The 7,312-nt window shown below is 43.4% G+C and overlaps 1 pseudogene; it reads right to left on the reverse strand.

Annotated features, from left to right (window-relative positions):
• Positions 1-2,262: 2,262 nt before the first annotated feature.
• Positions 2,263-3,273, reverse strand: LOC103554987 (vacuolar protein sorting-associated protein 72 homolog pseudogene; annotated as a pseudogene).
• Between the last annotated feature and the right edge of the window lie 4,039 nt (positions 3,274-7,312).

The raw sequence follows: 7,312 nt of genomic DNA on the forward strand, positions 1-7,312 counted from the left end.
GTTTTTAACTTATCAGTGAAGTTGAACATTTTTAAAGGTTTATTAGCCATTTGTAGATCTTTGGTGAATTAACTTTATCCTTGATTATAGTCTTAATTTCTAATTGCTGGCTGTTAAGAGTTTCATATGCTCAGGATATTAACCCTTTGTCATTCAATTATTGTAAATATTTTCTCTAAAAAATAAGTTCTCTTATATGTCTTCAAGTTTTAAATATATTTTAAAATTATAGTTTTTATTTTATAAGATCAATTACATTGATCTTTTCCTTTGTGATCAAGAAATTAAATCTACTTCCTGCATTCCCTGTATAATGCTGTGACCATGCAGAAGTTATAGGACAGGCTTTTTCAATTGTATTTAATTTTGTTATTTTCCATAATGGAGATTTGTCAAATATTTTTCGATGTATGACTTAATTTGTACATCTTTATAAGTCTTTTTGAAGTAAATTAACAAATTGGAACAAAATTTTTCTGTCAGATTTTGTATTCAGTTGCATTTTTTTTAATAGAATTTGCATTAAGAGACTAAAAACACAAGCCACAGACTGGGAGAAATATTCGCAAAACTCATATTGATAAATGACTTGTATCCAAAATATATAAAAAACTGTGAAACTGAGGAATAGGGGCTGGGCCAGTGGTATAGTGGTTAAGTTTGCGTGCTCCACTTTGGCAGCCCAGGGTCTGCAGGTTCAGATCCCAGATGCAGACCTACACAGCACTCATCAAGCCACGCTGTGGTGGCATCCCACATACAAAGTAGAGGAAGATTGGCATGGATGTTAGCTCAGGGACCATCTTCCTCAAGGAAAAAGAAGAAGATTGGCAACAGATGCTAGCTCAGGGCTGATCTTCCTCACAAAAAAAGAAAAAAAAAAAACCCAAGGAATAAGAAAACAAACCACTCAATTTAAAAGTGGGCTAAAGATCTGAAGAGATACTTCACGAAAGAAGACATACAGATGGCAAATAAACGTATGAAAAGATGCTCAACATCATATTTCATTAGGGAATTGCAAATTAAAACAAGATGTCACTACAGACCTGTTAGAATGGCTAAATCCAAACACTGACAACATCAAATGTTGACAAGGATGTGGAGCAAGAGGAACTCTCATTCATTGTCGGTAGAAATGTAAAATGGGGCAGCCATTCTGGAAAATGGTTTGGCAGTTTCTTACAAAGCAAACATAGTCTTACCATATGATCCAGCCATCTTCCTGATAGGTATTTTCCCAAGTGAATTGAAAACTTATGTCTATAAAAAGCTGCACATAAATGTTTATATCAGCTTTATTCAACATTCCCCAAAATTGGAAGCAACCAAGACGTCCTCAATACGTAAATGGATAGACAAACTGTAGGACACATAGTCAAGGGGATATTATTCAGCAATAAATAGAAATGAATCATCAAGCCACAAAAAGACACAGAGGAACCTTAAATGCATATTGCTAAGTGAAAGAAGTCAGCCTGAAGAGGCTACATACTGTGTCATTCCAATACATAACATTCTGGAAAAGGCAAAACTTTAAAGACAGTGAAAGGATCAGTGGTTGCCAGGGGTTCAAGGGAAGGAGGTGAGGGGTAAATAGGTAGATCACAGGGGATTTTTAGGGCAGTGAAACTGTTCTGTATGATACTGTAACGCAGGATATGTGACATTAAGCATTTGGCAAAGCCCATGGAATGTACAACACAAAGAGTGAACCCTAATGTAAACTATGGACTTTTAGTTAATACTAATGTATCAACATTGGTTCGTCAATTGTAACAAATGTCCCATACCAACACAAGGCGCTACTTAAAGAGGAAACTCTTGTGGGTATGGGGAAAGCATATGGAAACTCTCCATATTTTCTGTTCAATTTTCCTGTCAACCTAAAACTGCCCTAAGAAATAAAATATATTAACTACATATATAGAATTTCCATATATGCAAAGCAAAGATATATATAAGTTAAGCTCTCCCTACAAAAAAGAATCACTCTCTGAAAGAGCTCAATAACAGCAAACAGATGAATAAGAGAGAGTAAGGAAGTGAGAGAGAGAAAGAGAGAGAGGCATTTTATTCTATTAGATTAAAAAACACAAACAAAACCAGTAGGAACTAGGAGAAATGATGGGGGAAGAGATACAGAACAGGTTGGGCAAAGATCAGAGATGACAAAGAAGAGAAGCAGGTAGCAGAGGGGGAACATCGGTCAAGGGGCCCGAATCGGGGCAGGAAACGGATTTCTAAGGACTAGACGTCTCCTCACTTGATGACAATTTTCTGGCAAAAGGCTGGGAGCCCAGAGCCAGGGACTGCGGCAGGTGGAGGTGGCAGGCCAGAGCCCAGGGCTGAGGCAGTGGCGGCAGTCCATGGGCGCTGATGCACTTCTTGTGGAACTCAAGGATGATCTTGAAGGCTCCAGCAGTGGCGTAGGATATATCTCTAACCGGATCCCAGTATAGGGCTGGGCAATGGGCCACTGGGCAGACCTTTGGGGGCCACCCTTGGAGGACTATTCTTCAAATGTGGCATCATCACTAAAAGTGATGAAGGTACATGAGCAGCGAGCAGTGGGGAAGATGGATCCAGTCTCAGCACAGAAGTCAACGCCGAGGCAGTGGGAGCAGGATGAAGTCCTCCACCAACGTCCTCTTCCTTGGTGCCCAGCTCCCCAGCAAGCAGCGCTGTCACTGAGTAACACGTGATTATGGGCCCTGGGCACTTCTGCTTCTCTTGAACCTGATTCTTCCTCACAGCCTCGAGCTACTCACACGTCTCCAGTGAAGGTGAGTTGAGCTCCTCTGTTATCGTGGCCTCCCTGAGCAGTCCCTCCTGGGTCAATGGCCACTCACAGCAGGACCCCTTGGCCACCGTGACTGGCCCTGCCTCTCCAGTACCTGAAGGAACGTTTGTCGTGTATGCTCAGCTGTAGACTAACGTGTGACTTGGACTGTCAGAGCCATCCTCCTGTGGTAGTGGTCCTGAGAGCTGCCAGAGGGCAGGGACCTTTGAAGGCCTCAATCTCTTGGGAGGCCCCTTATAGGCTCTGGGGACCACTTGGCATTTCCTTCTTGGCTCTTCTGCTTCTCCGTGACTGGATGATCCCTTCATCGATGTCAAAGCCAAGGTCCTTGTCCTTGTCCTCTGTGTCTGACTGTGCCCTTGATGTTCCACACCTCCAGATTCCTCTGTGAAACACGCAGAAGTTGTCTGGTAGAACTCCTCCTCCTCGTCCGCCTCCAGGAGCCCAGAGAGCCAGTTCCTCAAGGTCATATCACCTACCCTACCGAGACTATGCCACCGCCAGTGGCCCCTCCCCCTGCCTGGTTCTTAGCGCTCAGTCCTCCATACCACCACCTGCTGGTATAGACAGAGGGGCTTTGAAGCCAGCTTGATCTGGACTTCAATTCTCTTTCTCCACTTACTGTGTGAATTTGGAAAGTTATTTCAAATTCCTTAGCTTCAGTTTCCTTATGTGTAAAGTAAAATTAAAACTACCTAAGAGAAATACCTTGAGTATAATAAAAATAATATGTGTGAAGGGCTTAGAATCCACTCTAAACGAAGGATGCGACTGATCAATTAACTACTATTAAGTACTAGTGGTAGTTAATACCATTTTTAGGAAAAACAACAATAATAAGCAAACCAGCCAATATTCTTGCATCTTGAAGAGTGGGACCAACGTGGGTTTGATTTCTGACTCTTCTTCCCCGTAGCTGATAGGTCTTTAGTTATGCGATATAACTTGAGAAAGAGGTTGAAGTTCAAATGAGATTCATTCATTCAATAAACAATAACCGGGCATCTCCTGTGTGCCTAGACACTGAGGACACAGCAGTGCACAAAGCAAAGTTCCAGTCCTGATAAAGATTAATTTATTGTGGAGGAAGCAGAGAACAAACAAATAGATACATACCAAACTGTCAGGCGGCGCTAAGCATTATCAAGAGAAAAAAAGCAGAGAAAAGCGGGGGTGTGTTATTTTTGATTTGGTGACATTTAAGCAGAGTCCTAAAGGAAATGAGGAAGGGGGTCACGCACATGTCTCGGGAGAGTTTACTAGACAGAGGAACAAGGCGGAGCAGGCCCAGGTGGGAGCAGCAGGTTTTGTCAAAGGACAAGTGGCTAAAGTAAAGTGATAGAGGAAGGGAAGTTAAAGGAGGTGAGACTGGAGAGACACCTGAGGCCACATCACTGAGGCCTGGGTAGGAACTTCGGGTTCTAAGGGTGTGGTTATGATCAATTTCCGTTTTAACTGGATCAGTGTTTAGTGAATATTCTACAGGAGGCTCTGGCAGACAGCCTCTAAAATGGTTCCCACCAGTTCCTGCCCCCTCCCGTATGTGCCTGTGATATTGTGATTTATAGTAAGAAATATATATATTTGGTCTTCGTCCAGTTCCCAGCACAGAGCTCCTAAAACCCTTGGAATTTCCTGAGCGATGTAAGTGATGAAGGTGTCTTTTGTTATTCATAACAAGCCCCTTTCAACCACACCTCAGTTTACGTTAACAAGGGTGACTTTGGGAAAATCCCTAGGTAACTTGAGGATGGAGATTGGTTCAGGGAAACCAATCTTGATTAGAGGGTTAGAACTTTCAGCCCCACACCCGACACCCTACTCCACACCTCCCCGCTCCAGGGAGAGGGGCTAGAGATTGAATTTAATTGTGAATGGCCTATGATTCGATCAATCTCCCCTACATAATGAAACCTCCATTAAAACCTAAAGGGACGGGCTCAGTGAACTTCTGGGTGCGTGAACATGTCGGGATGCAGGGAGAGTGACACACCCAGAGAGAGCATGGAAGCTCTGTGCCCCTTCCCTCTTACCTTGCCCTCTGCATGTCTTCCTTCTGGCTGTTCCTGAGTTGTATCCTTTTATAATCAACCAGTAATCTAGGAAGTAAAGGTTTTCCTGATTTCTGTGAGTCCCTCTAGCAAATTAATCCTACTGCAGGAGGGCGTGGTGGAAACCTCTGGTTAACGGCTGGTCTGTCAGAGCAGAGGTAACAACCTGGATTTGTAATTGACATGGGTGGGAGGAGGACAAGGGGGTTGTCTTGTGGGTCTGAGCCCTTAACTTATGGGATCCAATGCTATCTCCAGGTAGATGGTGTCAGAACTGAGTTAAATTGTAGGACATCCAACTGGTGTCACAGAATTGCTTGATGTGTGGAAAACTTCTGGTGTCAGAAGGGTTGTGGGTGTGGTAGTATTGTGAGAGTAAAGGAGAAACACACAAGAGAAGTGAGTTTTTCCTTACAATGTCCTGGTGTGATCCCCTCCCCTTGAGTGTGGGCTGGACCTAGTGACTTGCTTCTGACCATTAGAATATGGCAAAAATAATACTATGTCACTTCCAAGATGAGGTTACAAAAAGACCGTGACTTTCTTCTACTCACTCTCTCTCAGAGGCCTTGCCTAGGGGAAGCCAGCTGCCACGTTGGGAGTGGTCCAATGGAGAGGCCCACATGACAAGGACTGACATCTCCAGCCAACAGCCAGTGAGGACCTGAGGCTTCTAACAGCCACGTGAGCGAGCTCCGAAGCAGCTCCTCCTTCAGCAGAGTTTTGAGATGACGACAGCTCAGCCAAGCCCTTGATTGCCGCCTCATGAGAGACCCTGAGTCAGAGAGACCCTGCTAAGTTGTGCCTGGATTCCTGGCCCCCAGAAACTGTGAGATAGTGTTTGTTGTTTTAAGTGCCTAAGTTTTGGGGTAATTTGTCAGGCAGCAATAGATAACCAATCCAGAGGGCAAGTTTGAAACCCAGAAGACTAGGTTTTACAGGATGTTGAAGTGGTCCATCCAGCCTAGTGATAATAGTGGTTTGGACTAGCATGGAGCAGTGGCAGTGGGGAGAGATGTTCAATCGAAGACAACTTTTGTGAAGTTCCTGACACTTAACGGACACTAAACAAACATTCATACCATTTCTATTCCTTAGTCAGAATTAGTCCAAGCAAGGACTAGAATTTCTGGAGGAGCATGAATTCATTTGACCCTGTTTAGGAGATGCCATGATATAGTAACAGGTCACATGGCAGAGACCAAATGACTCAAAAATACCTATATGCTTGTTACGGGTTGAATTGTGTCCCCTCAAGAAAGATAGACACAATTCAACCCACAGTACCTCACAATGTGACCTTATTTGGAAATAGGGTCCTTGCAGACGTAACTAGTTAAGATGAGATCATATTGGAGTAGGGTGTGCCCTTAATCGAATATGGTTGGTGTCCTTATAAGAAGAAAGCCATATGGAGACAGCAACACAGCAAGAATGCCATGAGAAGATGGAGGCAGAGACTGAAGTTATGCTGCCGCAAGCCAGGGAACACCGAGGATCGATAGCCACCACCAGAAGCTAGGCAGAGGCAAGGAAGGATCTCCTTCACAGGCTTTAGATGGAGCATGGCCCTGCCAATGCCTTGATTGTGAACTTCTAGCCTCCTGAAGTGAGAGAATAAATTTCTGCTGTTTAAAGCCACTGGGTACGTGGTACTTTGTTATAGAGGCCCTTAGAAACTAATACAATACCTATAAATGGACTTCCTTCTCCACCCACTGCCTCACTAGGTTGAAAGATGCTAGAGTCAACCATGCAATCTCATCCTTTAGCGCCAACACAGCCCTATATCCATAAAGATGGTTAGGGAACACTCGGTGGCAATGACAATGGTGATTTACTTTTCTTTTGTTGTTTCCAATACACAAAAGATGAATCTGTGCTGAATACACTAGAAAGCTTTCCAATTAATGCTAATGGGTGACCAGCCTCTGGTTCACTCCATGGGAAATGAGGCCACTAAGAGGAAGTTATCAGTAGGGGATTTATAGTTTAGTAGCATGTTTAATTATGATACAACCACAACTGTCTCTGGCATAGGAATTTAGCATGCAAGATTTACAGCTCTTAGCACAATTTTTGCCTTTGTTGTCTCAAAGAGCCTTGTTTCCGATGTTTTATTAGGCTATCAACCTCTGTTCTATTGTGTCAGGCTGCCCCCTACTGCTTTGGTCTCATAATTTCATCCTGGCTGCTACTGTTTTGAGTTGGTTTTCAGAATATATCTTTTTTGCCAGGGCCCATAAACCCGCCCACTCTCATGCCCCAAGGGACACCGAGAACATTGGGTCAGTTGGGGGGGTCTTATTTTTTTCTTTTAATAAAATCACTGAACAGCCACGTCATATACGTGTGTGTGTGTTTGCTTCAAAACACATCATCTGACTGGCTTAAGCTTGCAGAAGAAATTAAGTTTCCAGAATAAGAGCAGATTAGATCCTTTTCTTTCTTATTTCTT

Source organism: Equus przewalskii, chromosome 1 (genome assembly GCF_037783145.1).
Source record: "Equus przewalskii isolate Varuska chromosome 1, EquPr2, whole genome shotgun sequence".
Taxonomy (NCBI): domain Eukaryota; kingdom Metazoa; phylum Chordata; class Mammalia; order Perissodactyla; family Equidae; genus Equus; species Equus przewalskii.